At 47.8% G+C, this 17,800-nt stretch overlaps 1 protein-coding gene across 2 annotated transcripts in view; it reads right to left on the bottom strand.

Annotated features, from left to right (window-relative positions):
• The window catches only part of BOC (BOC cell adhesion associated, oncogene regulated), a 55,430-nt gene extending 41,719 nt beyond the window's left edge, over positions 1 to 13,711 (bottom strand). For both annotated transcript variants that reach the window (XM_027681128.1, XM_027681129.1), the window contains exon 1: positions 13,578 to 13,711. The gene's annotated coding sequence lies outside the window, so the exon portion shown is untranslated. The remainder of the gene's footprint in view (positions 1 to 13,577) is intronic.
• Between the last annotated feature and the right edge of the window lie 4,089 nt (positions 13,712 to 17,800).

Raw genomic sequence — 17,800 nt, 5'->3', positions numbered from 1 at the left:
TCCTGAGATTTGAAAACTTTACCGACTAGTCTAGCCTTTATCAGATTATATTCTCTTGCCAATTTGCACAAGCTCCACTTGCTTCTGCTTTCTCTCCTGTAGGGACCAAATCCATTGAATCATCAATAAAATGTCAAGATTTCACTGGCTCTACTGTTCGATATTTCAACAAACACCCTCCTGACCAGCACAGCAATCATATATTCATTTTTGTCCCACCTGGTGACCTTGCATTTTCTTTGTAATCGGAGGTATCACATCTGAAGACCCAAAAATCCAAACACTAAAAATGCATCCCCTAGCCCTGTCTGCAAAACACTTCTTTTCCTGCTCCTCAGGACAGAGATGACTGAACACGGCCAACTGAGACTGACTGCTTTCCTCTTTCACAGATGGTTCCGTGTCTCTTCAGCTACGATGCATCCATCCTAGTCAATTTGGTTTAGGAAGCAATCAGTTTCTACAGCTGTGGACAACAGTCAAAATCACCATCTGTCATGACATCCTACATAAAATAAATAAGAAGGACAACACCACCCACTACCTCCTATTAGCAGATTGTTAAGGAAAGCAAACAATCACCCACTTCTGAAGAAGCCTTAATACGGGAGGAGCATTTCTCTTCTAGTCCGTCCCTGCCTGCCTGTGGCAGACAAAGCCTGTTTAGTAGCGTCTGTACAAGACTCTGCTATTACATAAATAGCAAATAAAGTCCTGGGTTCAGCTGAAAATAGGTGCCCCGAGCATGAGGCTCTGCACGTGGAGCAATGGAAACATTTGCCCAGGAAAGGCTGCCTCTCTACAGTACTTCTCATTTTACCAGGATGATTCCCATTTAAACTCCCTTCAACCTTGAAAGAGATGGCTTGGAGCTCCCAGCCTCCTTACCCAAATGCTAACCCACTCCTTGTAGCCCAAAAAAGGAAACAAATTCATGAACAAATCACTTCCAGTACTTTTTTTCCAGGCTATTGTTATGTGACTGCATTTGGAAGTAAGGAAGAAAAAACAACTACATGACTGTGGTCAAAGTCTGGCCTAGAATTTGGGAAGGAAAAAAAAGAAACCTCAAACCCCAAACCCAAACCTTTTTTTATATGTTTAGTCATTTTTGGAGAAAACTGTAAGCAGTAAAGAGACCAAGAATAAACAGTGACACCAGCTCCTAGGCTTCGGGGGGTGACAATAGGAGATTCTAATCTCTTCTCCATCTCTCAACCTATTCTGTTCAGCCCAAGATATTCTTAAAAGCCTAAATCTAAGAGACTAGTAGTCTAATCCAAGAAGTCTACCTCTCCTTCTGTTGCAAAGGACTAAGACGTTTTTATGTTGAGAATTGCTTTATCAATTTAGAAAGCCTTTTTAATGCAAAAATCACCTTTGCTTGAGAGGTGATAGTATGCATTTCACAGGAAAGATCAGATCACACTCTCCAAAGACTCAACCAGCAGGGGTCTGGGAGAACATGGCAAAACCCTAATATTTGCTTGTCTACCAGGAAAAAAGAATCTAAAACTACATCTGGATCTTCCAAAGATCCTGACATTACTGTACAGTAAAGGAACATAAGGATTGTCTCATTTTACAGAGAGTCCTTTAAGACCTCGGTATTAGATGCTTTAGGAAAGCCATCCTCTGCCTCAAGGACATTTATCTCTAACTGCTTACTGGGACTGTCAACGCTTTTGAGAAGGAAAGTCTGTGACTGTCCCATAGCACTAAATACCCCTAGAAAAAACTTTAACTGTTCAGTGTAAAGTTATCTGTAGACCAGTTCAGGCAGTACCTACCTTCCACAGTCAAATGTCACATTAAATACTGTCACTTATTACAGATATTAGAAGTGGAAAGGAACAAGGTCTTCCCCCCTCCCTTTAGCAACTGGGAAAACTCAGCTATCTAAGGGAAACACAACTTCAGAATGACCATTAGGGAAATGATTAACCATTTCTTAATTTGGGAAATACCATAAACTCTTTTAGGAAAAAAACCACTCAGTTGTAAGAAAATGCTGCTCCATGATTTTAGATCCAGTTGTGCAGCTGGCACACTCTGCCCCGGGATGGGTAAAACAAGCTGTTTTCATATAGTCACATCCACATATGGTGCAGGATTTAACAGTCCCTCATGAAAGAGATAAGCTATATAAACATAAAATGTTACAATGGGACAAAAAGCAGCTTCCAGAATTCCCTCTGCAAGCCCAACAGGGAAACAATGACAATTTCCCTCTACGTTTCTGGCCAACTGAAGTTTTTCTCTGTCTCTGCTTTGCTCTTCTGATAACAAACATCTGTTGGGCGCGTCCTTTCCCCTGCAAGAATGGAATGCAACCATCACAGCCTTCAGGGCTTTGTACCCCAGCAGAGTCTCCAGAGACCCTTCTCTCTAGAAGCCACAGATAAACCTCTGCTGGTCTTACACATCAACTACAAAATTCTTACATGGAAAATTACTCTTTTTTTTGCAGCCCACGAGTAGTTAAGGAGACCTTAAGCAAAAACACAATGAGCCTTTAGCAGAGGTGATCTCTTGAGGTCCCCCTGATATGCCTTCAGAAGGATCTTTATTTTAGGGTCTTCCTTCCCAGCCCTTACCTACCACCAGCTTTTACTCATGTATTTCTTCTGCAGAAAGCTCTAGAAGCCCAAGTCGGCAGGCTCCCAGATAAAGCTGACCATCTGTGGCTCATTAAGAGCTCACTGAGCCTTCCTGGCCCGGTGCCTACATGCCCCTTGCAGATGCTGGCACCTCAGTGCATGCCACGTCCACCAACCTCACTGAACTGCTTCTCTGACTGCCTGTGAGCAGACAGGTCAGCATAAAACCCTCCCAGCCTGCAAAACCCTGTGAAATTGCAAACGGTGGTGGAGATTGGAAAATGTTGCCTTTGAACCCTCAAGCCCCAACTCACCAGCTGGGGGGAAAGAAGAGCAGGAGAGACATGGCTCTCGTTTCAAGGACGGTGTTTCTACAGAATAACCTCTGGGGAGGCAGCAGCCCTGCCTGCATCTGCAGGCAGCCACTCTGCCCAGGCAAGGGCTCTCCAGACCCGCTCCAACATGCCAGTGCTCGGCACTTGCCTCAGGTTGGCGAGGGCTGGGAGCACCTCTCCGGCAGTGGGATGGCGCCTGGGGAGGCACCTCTAGTTGTTCCTTATCAGCCTTCCCCAAAACAAGTAAGGGCAGGGGCATCCAGGATATGGCCCAACAAGCCTTTCTCAGCCCCGGCAACTGCTGCTGGCAGCACAGGAAGACCTCAGGCAGAGGAGGGGAAAATAAAGATGGAAAAGGGGGAGAAAGGAGGGTGCAAGGACCTGGCAGCAGCACCCACATCCTTTGGGAGGCAGCACACATGCAGGGAACAGGGGCAGTCCAGAAGCCTTAGTTGCAATCCCGTTCTCTCCGGGGTCTGAGGCAAAACTGAAAGGGGGGTGTGTGCTGGGAGAGAGGAAGAGATTATTTGTTGAAAGCATGGGGAGGCATGGGTGGCACAAACCCATTTTTTGACACCTTCTCCATCCCACACCCTGTCTAGTTCAGCTGGACAGAAGTGAAGGCAACAGTCTCTTCGCAGTCTTTCATTCATAGGGAGTGACCTGGGATCAACAGAGAAAGAAAAAGCCATAACCTTGAAGCTGTCTGACATCTCCCACCGCTCTTCCAATCCCCAGGCACTGACTGAGCCTTGTAATGGCACAAATACCTCATCTAAGATCTCTTCTGTAATTCAATTATTTAGCTTGCAGAGGGCAGATCAAACCCACTCGCAAAATGGAGGAGTCCTGCTTCAGATGGGCTCCTGTCCCTGCAGAGTAGAGCATGGAGTCATCTCTTCACCCAAACACAAAGAGCCCTTGACAACACAGTGCCATTAAAAACAGTATGTTTCAAAGCATTCCTCTGAGCAAAAAGCCTCCAGCTGGAGGGCATGGCCATGAGCAGCCCCTCAGGAGAGTTTGCCCATAGCTTTCTGCAAACAAACAGGTACTGGAAGAGGATGCATACGCATCTCCACCTGCTCCCCCAAACAGTCCTCTAGGTCAGACAAGAAAGGAGTGGTGAAGGAACTTGCCCAGGTTTCACTGAAGCACTCCTACCCTTCTTGAGCGACAGATCCCAGTTAACCCATCATGCCAGATTTTGCTCATGTCCTGCCACTGGTGTCTCCACAGCTGTTCCATCCTGGGCTAGCCGTGCCTGCAAGGGTCAGATTAGCATTCAGGTACCCCTGTGTGTCCCCAGACATACCCTCAGTATGGCTGGCAGCTCTCAGGAAGAGCAGCTCTTGGTAACCCAGCTGTCCCTCATCCCTGTTCCTTCCAGTGTAAGGTACCTCTGTGCTGACCATGGAGATGTGAACATCTCCTCTTGCACCTGGGTACAGTGCAAGCCATGGACTTGGCCTCAGCAGCATCTGTTGGAGTTCATCCTCGGCTTGTACACAGAAAGGCAATACCTCCGGAGCAGGAGGAGCACAGTCCCAGACCCCCCTGGCAAGAAGGCACACAATATTTATGTAATGATATTGTTTTAAGTGAGATTGCATGCTGCAAGCAAAACACTTTTATTACACTGGCTCTCCGCTCTTCCAGCTATCTTTCAAAGCACAATGCCGCAACTGAAAACTAGCTGACAGGAGAGAAGTAAAGACATAACTGGCTCCTTTCCTTCCCCTTTAGCCACACACTCTTGCTCTCCACCTGCCACCCCCCAGCTCCACAAGACCAGCTGCCCACCCCAACGTAAGGCTTGTCACAGAGGCAAGATGTCACCAGCAACACCTGCAGTGCCACGTGCTCCATGTGGGAAACCACTCCCTGGCCATGTCACTCTCTACCAACTGACGTGAGCTGAGGGCTTAGGAAGATGAGGATCTTATATGGGTAACTCTCGGCTTCAAGGCAGACAACCTTCAATCAAGCCCTAGTGATGCTCGACTTTGACCTCCCCTTCTGACAAGCCAGGTAAGGTGGAGGAAGGAGCACAAGACTAAGTATCAGCCAACACGGGGTCTGTACTAAGCTCCAGTCTGACTTTCTGAGTCACTCCAAGGCACAAGTGTCATTTTCATGCTCTCTTTTTATCTTCTTTTCTGCAAAGAGCCTTGCTGTTTTGAATGGGGATGTAGGAACCATCTCCCACTACAAGTTAACATAGTATCTATCACAGCTGGGTCCCAGCCTTGGTTAAAACTTGTAGATGCAACCGTAATAAAAATAATAATTTAGGTTTTGGAATATGGTGATGGCAGAAGATGGCATAGCAGGCCTTTCTCAGGCCTTCATCCAGAGAATCAAGAAACCTCTACTTATCTTCAATGCTGAAGTTATGTAAAAACTAGGTTTTGCTCACATTTTTGTGGCCGATGAAATGTGTGCTTGTTTGCTTGGTCACTAGTTTGGGAAATTTTTTTAAAGGTGGTTCTTTCAAGTGGCTCAGAGGCTGGGGATGTCCAAAGCTATCCCCAGGGAGACAGATTATAGGGTCAGGCACCAACGATAAACACAGTTTGCCACTTGCTCTTGATGTTGTTCTCTTTGTGCTCCTATTCCCTCCTCCACAAATCTGCAGTCCAGGCAATTGTGAAGAAAACTGGACGACTGTATATTTTGCAAGTATGTTCCTGCCTAAATTGCTACATGGTGTAAGTAGCTGACCCTTGCTCCCAGAAAAGACCACAGGCTTCCTGATGCCATCAGCAGGATCCCACAGCTTGTACTGCGCATTTGCATACCAGGCAAGTACAGCCCTGGTGAGAATACAAGTAGACCAGTGCCTGTCCTATGAGACACAGGGCTGGCTTACCTTGCTGTAGCCATGTAAACCATCCCTCTTCCCTAATGCTTCCTGAAACTGGCTACACACCTCCCTGCCAAGAGGGGAGTAGGGTCAGCAAACACCCATCCAGGCTCCAGTAGCTCCAGCTCTATACCTTAGTACTGACCTCTCTTTCCCAGATACCAGGAGCTAATGGGCTGCATGGTCATTGAGCATAGTTGACCGTGATCCCAAGACCCTCTCCCTCTTTTGCTGGCTGGGCAGCCATCTCTGGCAGGGTCTGGAGCTGGGGTGACAACATGCTAAACTACTCTTGCAACCTTCACAGCAGCTCAGGCATCCAGAAGAGCAAGGTCCTCAAAGGCATCTAAGTCCTTGTGCTGCCCTGGACTCTTTATAGCATTACAGAGGTGTTCAGGCACAAGCTACACATGCAAACAGGAGCTCTGTTCCTCCCCAGCTGGAAAGCAAACACCTTTTCTCTTTAGACCATTCCCAGACACCCCAAAAGTGATGAAACAGTGATAATGGACACATCCAGAGCAGGTGGCATGACTCTCTGAGGAGCTTTCCATGGGCCCCCTTCCCACAGTCCTGTCTCACCCTACAAGCCCCCACTCCAGAAGTGGCTGATATCCTGCTTGGCCAGCCAAGGGGTAGGGAAGTCCCCACAGGGACTCAAGAGCTAGTAGATAACAAGCCCTCCTCCTGCAAGGGTCCCACAGCTCTGCTGTGGTCTGGCTGGCCACATCACAAGGCCCCTGAAGAAGTTACTAATGGGGTGCTCCTCACTGGATTCAAACCCCATTACAGTTGGATAATTAGGGCATCTTGCCCTCCTTCTGCCCCAAATGACTCTGGCTTAGAAACTGCACTTCAACTGCTTGCCAGCCAAGATGTGTCTGATAGCCACTCCTGAAATAGAGTCCACTTCCATGCAGCACTAGGTGGTCAGGACTAATCTGGGCAGCTGTTACACTGGTGACAGTGGGACCGTCCCACAAACCTACCAAGTGTGACCCTGTACTTAAAACTGAGGAGGAGAGCTGCCTGACCTCTGAATGCACAAATCTCATTGACTCCCCACCACAACATTAAAGTCAGCCCAGGTATTTTTTAAATATCCCACCCACTACATCTTTGAAAACACCTCTTGACACTATGACTCAAACCTACCCCTTCAATCTGACAGGGCTTGGGTTTGTTAAACTAGCAACTTTCTTATGGGGAAATAAAAAATAAAAATCATTCCCATCGCCATTCTGGGGGCCCAAAGGAACCTCTCACTGACAGCAGCAGGCTCTATAGAAGCAGGATCAGCTAGTCCTTTTACTACCCATGGTCAAGGAATAGCAGGAACTTTCCTGCCCCAGAGGGGACTGCCATCCTGCAGAATGCTGGAGCGATGAGAATGCTCTTCAAGTCAGCTACAGCTCAGGGAGCAACTTGGGACAGAAGGCACTGGATTAAGTTTCTTCAGCATCCAGAATACTATTGGCTTCCAAATAATTGTCTATTTGTGTGCGTGCATGCACAAGAATCCTCGTTCCATGGCCTGTCTTTGTGCCAACATATTCCCAGCGTTGCGACTCTCTGGGGACAAGGCCCATACTTGTATTCAATCTCGGCTTTGGCTCCCAAACACTAAAGTTTCAGATTATGTTTTAAAAAACATTTTCTCTGGCAACTGGGCTGCTAATGGATTTGATGTTTTTGCTCTCGCCTCCTCCCTACCTTTAAAAGCTTGGCACTAAAGGGTTTCTTTGAAGATAAGGCCAAATTTGCAATTTCAGGGAAGGAACTTCATAAAGTAGATTTGAAGGGATGGAGAGGAGGGGGGGGGGAACCAACCCAGGAGCTACTTTGCCTGTTGAGATGTACACTGTACAGTACATAGGATTACAATGGCCTCTCTGTACCACCACTGGCTGGAGCCAGAAATTGGCTGCAGCTGCAGTGCTACTACCTACACTGGACTCCCCGAGGGTCACACTCAGAGAGGGGCTTCTCTATAGCCCCACACGCCGCCTACTCTCCAAACCAAAAGCATCCCACAGCCCTTACAGAGCCCATATCCACACAACAAACAGGGGCAGACGTCCCCAGAGGCAGCCACACGAGCCCCCCACTGGGCTGTCAATGCCACAGGAGGCTCTCTGCTGAAAACATCGTGGTCCTTATCTGAGAGATTTTTCGAGGGCCAGCAAATGTATGGTCTCTCTTCAGCTCCAGCAGACCTATTCTCAACACCACAAGGAGGCAGGGAAGTACCACTTACAGGTTTTGCAGGTGGAGAGATGAGGCAAAGAGCAACCTGCCCCAACCTGGGGGGAAATCTGTGGTGTAGTGGAGACTGACATGCAGCCCTCCTCACATCGCAGGCTTGAGCCCTAAAACACTGGCAATCACTAAGCAAGGTGGCTGCTCTCCCTAAAAGTACCAGGATAAATTACAGTGACATTATCACAGGAAGCTGCATTTTGCATACAAATCCTGTGTTCCAGGCCAGTGTATGCACATTTGAGGTTTATTTCTCAAAGACTACTTCAGTAGGTTTATATCACCACAGGCTTTCTAAACCACACTAAACTCAACACATGAATTCACAGGGCTCTGCCTAACCTGTCCTTTTGTCAGCTGGAAGAAAAATAAAAAGCAACCTCATTTTGGTATTTGAAAGCTGACAACACAGTTCTGACAGGGATATTTACACCCTTTCCCTCTCCACTCATGATTTAAAGAACAGCAGAATGGCCTGATGCACAGTCTTAAAGACACACAAGCTTGTTCAGACTTGCTGACATTGCAACCAGCGAACGCATCCCTTGCATTTGGCAGGGCCCCGGGTCTATGGCTGTGCATAAGAGTATGACCTGCTGGCTAATCTCCTTGCCAGAGTGGACCTTAGAGAGCCAAAATGGCATTACCACAACAGGACTCAGGGTGAAAGACTTACTGCCTATGCTGAGCACAGAAATTAATGAAAAATGAGCTGTTTCCAAAACACCATCTGGCTCTTGCATACACATAGAGACAGCACAGCCCAAAACCTCTGTGAACTTGACAACAGTGGGTTTTCGTGGGTGCAACACGCTGTGGTGTGGTTTGGACTTTGCCCAGAAAGCCTCCAACACGCTGCACAGGCACAAGGTGCAGTCACCATCCTCACATCTAAGGGGGGCTCAGGGAAGCGTTTTGGACACAGGGCAGCAGCCTCTCAAGAGCAGCTGAGCAGAAAGCAAGGATAAAGTTTGGCTCTCACCTCTGTGCTGGCACAGTGCCCACAAGGAGGGAGAAGAAGCTCGAGCACGTCCCACACGCTCCCTGAAGCACATTTCCCTCCATCGATGCCACCAGAGCCAAAATAAATTGGCACTGCCTCTTACTGAAGAGCTCCTACAACACACAACGGCAGCCCTGAGAGCCCCTCTCAGGCACCCTGTCTGTGCTGTGCCAGGTGCTCTGCTAACAACCCCACCAGGCAGAGCTGAGCCTCCCATCCCATTTGTCCTTTTGCAGGGAAGAGAGGCCATTTTAATAAAAGGAGCATACAACATCCTCAGGGCAGGGATCTGTTATTCCCTGTTTAAGCAGAAAGCCCTGCAGTGCCTGCAGGAGCTTTGGGACTGTGTAAGCATCAAGAAGGTGTTTTCCCTGCAACAAATATCTTTCTGAGCTTTTCAGCCAACTTGCTTCCACTGTATTCATACTCCTTATGTCTTAGCTTCCCATGGATACTCCTACAGCTGTGTTGCTGGAGCACAGGCTCCTGTGGAGAGATTTTAAAAGACTCTTGTGCGCAAACATGCATACGAAGCAAATTTTGAAAGCTTCCCATCCTGCAAGCATTCCCTCCAGAAAACTGGCTGCAAGCACTACGTTCAGCCAATGAATCAGAAGATACGATGTTGTATGATTTGGGGCCAAGAGGAACTAAAGCAAATATGGGAAATAGAAAAAGATGCTTGTGATACCTTTCGTTGAACAGTTACCCAAAGTACTCTTAGAAAACTGGAAGATGGCATTCACCCCTGTTCCACCTAAGGACCTGCAATTCATTTAGTCATTATTCGCCTTAAGTTGTTCTTGTGGCCTAGGAACTGGAATACATAACAACCTCTTAAACTGAGACTGACCACAGGAGCACCAAAATACATGGCAGCAGGTTTTTCCCTTAGGATGTTTTCAGTCTAACCAGAAACAGGAAGCCTCCAAAGATTTTGCAAGAGAGCCTTTTCCTTGTGGGATATCCCATCCTAACTGTAGACTTCTCACTGCAAAGTTTTTAGCCCAAGAGGTAATGGTTTAAACCAAGAGATTTGCAAGCCTTGGTCCGTAACATGCCAGCCAGTAACATATCAAGTCATCTTTGCCCACCAAAGAAGTCCAAGGGAATTGTGCCTCACACCTCTGGGGTACTCGGCACCCAATATTAAAATGAACAACCTACCACCATTTACTGCCAAAGAAACTTTTGTTAACCTGGAGTTACATTGGCCTACTGCTGCTGTAACATCTTGCAGGCTGAGTGACTAAACCGAGCCCAGCTGAGCCCAAAGTCTCTGAAAACCCACCTGCAGGCCAACCTAGGCTAAAACAACCAGTGTGGTCCCCAACATACTCTTCCCTGTCATTGCTCCCTCACTTCATGAGGCACAACAGGTGGGGTATGGGGAAACAGCCTGGGAAGAGAGTGATTTTGGAGGCACAGAGGTGCCTGTCCAGCCCTGTGGCAGTCCTGAGGAGGCTCAGTATGACAGAGAGGGTCCTTCCTGGTACACCTGAGCTCTGCTCTGAGAGGCACGAGGGTGGGTACCGGTTGGCTGGCAGGAGTCAACATGGAAAGCAGTATCTGACCTGCTGCAGTGCTCAACCCATCAGCATAGGGTTTAGTCCCATTTTCTGCATGGGAACAAGAAGGCACAGGGCAGCAGAGGGAATCATTTAAGCTCACACTGGGGATGTGCATTGGCTGAGGACAGCCCAAACACCTCCACATTCAAACACATGCTTCCAATTTAAGTCTCTTTCCTGTCCTATCACCCATCTTCCCTCCCACAGCCCAGGTAGGAGAGGTAATAGTTCTTTTTTCATGTTGTGCTTCTTATCAGACCACAAGGTTTGTGTGCTCCTAAGTGCATGTGGCTCAGGGAGAGGCCAGGAAACACTGGTGAGTAGATTTGGTGGTGTTACAGTCAAGTGTGGTCACTCAGTAACAATGACAAGAAAGTACAAAAATTCAGAACTGCCCTAAATGGATCAATTTTCTTCACTCAGGAAAGGAAGTTTCTCCTCTGCATCACTGGGGAGGATGGGGACAAAGCAGGCTGCTTGCTTCGTAGCCCCTCCTGCTATGCTCCTTGCTTGGCAGGAGGCTCCAGCTGGCTCCTGAAGGGGCAACTCTGCTGGCCCTAGTCAAATGAAGGAGTTGTACCAGCATCCTGATAGTATCGTGGGACTGCCAGTTTGGTACTGAAGGCTTGGAGGAATCTGTCTGCTACTAGTTTTGAGGGCAGAGCAGAATTTCAAAGAGTGAGGTGAACTGGGCAATGATTCACCTGTCCTTCAACAGGGCAAAACTCCAAGCCAAGAGTCCCACGCTCAGAGGGCTGGAAAGATCTCTGCAAACACCAAATACTGTGTTTCACTTTGCAATCTCAAAACCTCTTGCTCTGTGCTTGTGTACCATGCCAGTAAAAGGTACAGAAAACATGCATTTTCCAGACTGCAGCGATGCAGAACACCCATAAGACTTACATGCCATTTTCTAGCACATACATATAGAATCATGCACCTCTAATACTTCTTCTTGGTTCCCAGCAGAGAAGAAATGTGTGTGGATTCAGCTACTTGTACTGAGATATCTCTCAGATAATAGTTCTGTGGGTGTGCGTGTGTATGAGAGGGACAAAATTGAACTTGCCTTTCAAACCTGCAGAGGACCATTGTGCATCCTTCAGATGAACCTGGCTCATACTCTCCAGGGGGAAGCAGGGAGACCTGCACTGTATCTGACTTCAACCCTCACAGCAAACACCTACTGGGACCTCTTCTGCATGGTATATGCAGGATAAGTCCCTCTAATTTTATCTGAAGGGGAGGATTAAGAAAAGGACGTGGAACAAAACTCCATTTATTTCTTGTAAAAGAATATCATGCACCCAGCAGAGAGCTCACAGCTCTCTCTAATTGTCCTATTTACTTCAGAAGATCCCCAGATGACTCCTATTAGCATGGAAAGTTATTTCACCTTCATTTTTTAGGTCACTTAAATAAACAGAACAAATCTTCACTGCAAACCAATGATGTGTTTTCGCTGAAATCCTTCCCTGAACCATGAACCTCAACATCCAACCCATTAAATCAAAGTGTCTGCCATATATGTATATAGGCATAAATATGGAAGAACTCTCCCCTAATCATATGCACACTGAGTCAGTTAGTTTCAAAAGAAAAGAAAGCTAAGATAAAATTCTACTTACAAAACGCCCACATTCTTCTAATATTTTCCATGGTAGTTTTTTAGCCCATGGGAAAACAAACTTAAATGGTAGATTGCAAGTGAACATATCAAAAAGACACTATGGTAGTAATGTAGAAATTAAAGAGAATTGGGCACCAAGAAAAACATTTAAGACATGCTGAGAATTACGCGCGGGTGCTGAGTGTGTGTATGGATTCCTGTTATCCTACTCACATAATGCTGCAGAGAGGTCAAGAGAGTTTCTTTAAAACAAACAAGGGAAAAAAAAAAACTTTAATAGACCTGACCTGCCTTTCACACAACGCCAGTGAAATAACACTTGGGGTACCAGAATTAGTTGGGGAAGTGCCCAAAGATATGGGATTTTGTATTAAATACCTTTTGCCAGCCAGGGATAGTAGTTAAAGTCTATTATTATTTTTCAAAGTAAACATTAGTATCTTCAGAGCAGTTTAAAAAGTCTCCTTTGGACATGGCTACAAATTCAGCATCCCACTTTCTCCCCAACACATTTTCTATTTACAGCCACCATCCAGAGGACCTGCCAAAGTTGCAGTCCAAGCAGGGAGGCATGCGTGCACAATTCCTACAACATCCCACTGCTGGGCAGAAAATTACTTTCCCTGACCCAAATCACTCCTCATCCTTGCACCAGGATTAAAAACTTAACAGTTGCTGAAGAAAAAGATAAAAATTTTACTAACGGACTACCCACTCCCCCCTTTCTTTGCATCAGCAGCCCCTTCACAGAGCACAAACCGAAATGCCTTCGCATCTGCCAGAGCCAGCTCTTGCCTCCAAACTCCTATCAGCTTTTGACAAGAGTTGGAGCAATGGAGGATGAATGGTTTACTTTGCACAGCTTTTCTCTTTCCCTCCCTCCGCTGCTCACCGTCCCCCCCGGACTGCCGGCAGCGAGGACGGGGCAAGGTCGTGGACCAAGCTTTTGGAAGAGTTTCAGGCAAGCACTGGAGCACGGCAGCGAGTGTGCGTGCACTGGGCCCTCCATTAGTGCTGCCGACCCGCCGAGGAGGAAGAGCTGGAGGGAGACATCCGAGCCCCCATCTCACCTGCCTGAGCCAAAACAAGCCCCGGACTGGTGGGGACCAGCAGGTCTCCACTACTCCCTTGTCACGTCTCCCGCATCCCTACGCAGACCCCCTTCCTCACATCCCCACACCAATTTCCCAAACTCTGCCGCTGCCTGAAGATGGATGGGGGGAAAACCCTGCGCCCCATCACCCGCCACCGCCGTCCGTTCTCCCGGTCCCTCGCCAGGGCCACCAGGCCCAGGCCCCCTTCTCTTCACTCACCGCGGTCTCCAGTGGAGCAGGCGGGGGGAAACACAAAGATGCCCCAAACGAAGGGAAGCAACAAAGAGGCTTAACTCCAGGAGCTGTGAACTTCCAGGCCGGATCTGCGGGGAATTCACTACACACACACACAGAGAGAAGAAAAAAAAAAAAAAAAAAAAAGAAAAAAAAAAGAGAGAAAAAGCGGGGGGGAAAGCCTGTTGTGGGGGGAAGGGGAAAGTGCTGGGTCCTTGGTTTGGGGGTGGTGGTTGTGCTTTTTCTGCGGGTTGGCGCTGGGGATGGGGGGGCCGCGCTGAGCTCAGGCGCGGCGGGAGGAGTAGGAGGAGGAGAGGGAGGAGGAGGGAAGAGACGCCGGGATGCGGGAAGCCAGACCCTCCATACGGGAGACGGCTTTTGGATGACTGAACTCCCAAACAATCCCCTGCTCTGGCTACTCCTGCCCCAGAGCCTCCCTCCTCCCCTCCCCCTGAGGAGGAGGGAAGAAGAGGAGGAGTCAGAGGAGGGAGAAGACGCGAAAGAAAACCCCTTCCCTAAAGCCAGGCAGCGGCCGACCCCCGTCCCCTGTTCCCAGCATCCCCGTCCCCCCAGTAACACTGACTGGGAGACGCTGTCCCCTCTCCCGCCCCTCCTCTGCGCCGCCGCCACGCTCTCCCGGGCAGGCGGAAGCGGGAAAGTTGGGATGAAGTTCGGGCTGGGCGGAGGGAGGGAGGCGGCTCTGCCGGCCCGGGATGTGGGATGCGGGGTAAGGGGGCTGCGAAGCCGGGGCGCCCCGGGCTCTGGGGGACCGGGGGGGGGCACTCCTGACCGAAGCCGCTCCAGCGGCTCACGGAGCCCCCGAGTGCCCCTCCCGGGCGGCCATCCCGCCTCATCCCGGCTGTGGCGGGGCCCTGGGTAGCCATCAGTTGCAGTAAATACCACAAGAAAGAAAAGGTCTTTTCCTCCAACCATCCCTTTCCGGCAGGTGCTGGCTCTCACAGAAAGTGTCTCGGGCACAATTTTTTCGGAAAAAGCAACGACACAGCTCCCTGAGGTTAAACCAAACCAACTCCTGCTCACTGGGTCTCCCCACGCCAAAGGATGAATTCATGACCCCAAAACTTAAATTTACCCAGAGGTGCTGGGAAATCTTCCATCTTTCAAGGCCCTTCAATAAAGACTATCTTGAAACAAATCTGATGTCACTGAAAGGTCAGGATAGGTTTCTCACATCTTTGCCATGTACAGATCACAAACATAATCTATAGTTTCTTTCTGAATCTGAAGTCCTTCAGTCTTCAAAGAAGAAGGTGAAAGAGTTGCAGTTTTTCATCATGTCATCATTAGGTTTCAGAGTTATTCCTGCTTATTGGCACTGTAGGAGGGGTCTGATCTGGATTACTGACTTCTCACACATGAGGATGATGCAAAGGATCTTGTGTTTTTTTCTGTTTGGATTTTGGTTTCTTACTTACTTGGTTTATGACATGGGTACTGAAAAGATCAAAACTGATTTTTCTGAAGGATTTCTTGAGTTCCAAGGGAATGTGTTTTGATGGCTTCTTCAACTTGCATTTGAATGGGTAGGCTTATCAGGTTGAACACGAACTTCCTTCCTTTGAAATGTTAACTTTGCTAATTATCTTTTAAAGAATTGTTTCCAAGATTCCAAGTTTTCCCTTATTTTGCTCAGTAACACACTCCTCAGGTGCTAAATCCATACTAGACACCTCACTAAGTGGCCTAATTTTTACAAGTGCTAAGACCTCTAGCACCTGCTTTGTCTGAAAACCAGTGGTTTCCTAATTTAGAGCAGTCGTAAACTCTCCTAAATTAAAGCAGGAATTGAATTAGCCCTGACTAGTTTTAGGCTTACAGAGGTAGGAAGAAAGAGGTGAGGGACAAGAATCAGAGGTACCTTTTGCAAAGAAGTGCCCCAGGGCTTGTTTAATGCTAGGGGAAAAAATAGATTGTAGCCCTGCAGGATTACATTCCCTGTTTATCCCCAGGGAAACGGTGGGTGCAATGGTGTCCTTCATACACTGCACTTCCCACCTGCCTCCCGAAAGAAGTGCCTTGGGAGGAAGCAGGGTTCTGGTTTGTGCAGCCATATCCTCTTGGCACCCCTGGACGTGCCAGTGGCAGTCCTACTTTCAGGAAGTTATTGCTGTGCTGGGAATCCCTGCTCTAGACTGGCACCCATTTATATCAAACTCCCCACCAGAACTGACTTCTGGATGCCACTGGCCTGTCTGAAGCTTTAAGTGTGAAAGCCAAAACCCCTTCATTTAGCCCCAGTTCCTCAGGCATAAGGAAACTTTTACTCTGGGCATTGACCAGGCATAGCCTGTGGCTGGGCAGGGGGGGGAAGTTGTCTCCTTCTGGAGGTGCCAGAGCCCCCTGATTCTCAGCTATGAGCTTGTGCGGATCAGCCCCGTCCCATTCTGATCCCAGACAAAATTCCCACTGCTGCTGCCGTTGGATGCAAAGGCTCCTCCTTGGGGCTGCTGAAACTCCAGCTGTTTGATATTGTGAGGAGCAAGGCGGGGGGCACAGAGGGACTCCGCATGAAAGGGCGAAATCAAAGGAAACCGGACCCTGGCATGTCGGTATGATACTCAGTGGGTAACAGGCTCAGTTAAATTTGCTCATTCAGCCAGCTAAGAGGGAGAGTTTTCTCATCTGTCCTGCTATGTTTAATTCATCCACACATGCCTCCCAATTATGGCAGGAGTAATAAACAGAAGAGGATGTTGGGGGCGGGGGGAGCTGGCCAGGCCCAAGCCACCAAACCTAAGCCCCCCAAAAGAAATGTGAGCTACACACTGCTGGGGTCTGTCACCTTGGGAGGAGCTAATCAGCACCCCTGGCTCCAAGTCCTTATGAATTTTAGCCCATATTCAGGCCTGAGTTTCGTTGTTTTTTCTATTTTTCTCCAGAAATGTATATTGCAGGAGGTATGTTGCAGAGTGATGCTCTCAGGTGTCCGTGTCTGCCTTCTGAGTTAGGCAAAATTCCCAGCAAAAATCAATACAGCATCCCTACCTCCATGGAGGCTCTAAGCTCATGCCCAAGTTTCTCTAGCTCTGCCTTTGCAAAAATGAAAAACTGATCAGGGGAATTGGGCTATGAAGGAAAAGACTAAATGGATAAAATGCTCCTTCTCAGAGTGAGTTCAAAGCTCTCTGGCCATGTTGTGGGAAATTCATGGTGAGTTTGGTGAAAGAAAGGATGGGGAGATGATAACTAGCTCAGTCTCAGCAGCGGCCTGATCTGAGGGTAGCAGTCATGGTCCAAAGCAACCAGAAATTCATCCCATGTAAGGTGTAGAGGAGTGGGGAAAGACTCACATCAGAAAGGGATGGGAATGGGAAGCCCCTGGTTCAAAGGAGTTTCAGCATGAGTTTTACTTTGTTTACCCTCTTGTAAAGCTATTTGTTACTTCGATAATCCATAGGAAATGGGATCATTTCTCTCTCAGCATGTCAAATTAAATAAACAAATAAAACCTTGTTTGGCTGGTGAGAAGCTTAGAAAGGAAAGTGTATTTGTATAGGGATTCAAGAACTAAGCATCTTTCAGGAGCAGGAGATTAGGAAAGAAATCAGAGAAACAAAGGGGGAAGTGATTCAGTCATCAAAACTCAGAGAGCCAAATTAAAGAGGGGGGTGGGATGGGAGGACAAGAGATAGGGCCTATTCCTGTCTATATTAGGAAATCTCTGATGGTGTAAACTAAACCAACTCAATGTCAGTTTAGTTTTACCACTAGGGCCCAAGTCAGGGATACAGACTTGGTTGTGACAAGCTCACCCTGATGTCAGACAGAAATATTGTATGTTCGTTGACATTTCTTTTATTTCAGAATATATATGTTACCCCTTGTGCGTGAAACAAGCACACAAGAGTGGTATTCTGAAATAAAATAAAATAAATCTTAGTGAACTGGTACTAGCTTTGCCCTGTGTCAGAGAGGGGTTGGCAATGGGGTAGTTTTATTAGTAGAGTTCCTATTTCAGACGTGGTAAAAACAATATAAAAGAAACAGACCCACAAAGGTGTCATTCTCCTTTTGTGCAGTGATAGGTATACTGGGATAAAATGTGTTATATATGGGTACAGCTGTTCCTTTGCTCTGTGTCACTTACCTACAGGGGATGTTGTAAAGAGCTACCATTCTGTTTGTAATCAGGTCATTGATAGGAAATATTTGGAGAGTCAGTGGGCTCCCAAGTCTATGAGAAGACC

This window comes from Neopelma chrysocephalum, unplaced genomic scaffold (assembly GCF_003984885.1).
Source record: "Neopelma chrysocephalum unplaced genomic scaffold, ASM398488v2 Primary Assembly neopelma1_60, whole genome shotgun sequence".
Classification (NCBI taxonomy): domain Eukaryota; kingdom Metazoa; phylum Chordata; class Aves; order Passeriformes; family Pipridae; genus Neopelma; species Neopelma chrysocephalum.
This window is presented reverse-complemented; position numbering and strand designations above follow the sequence as displayed.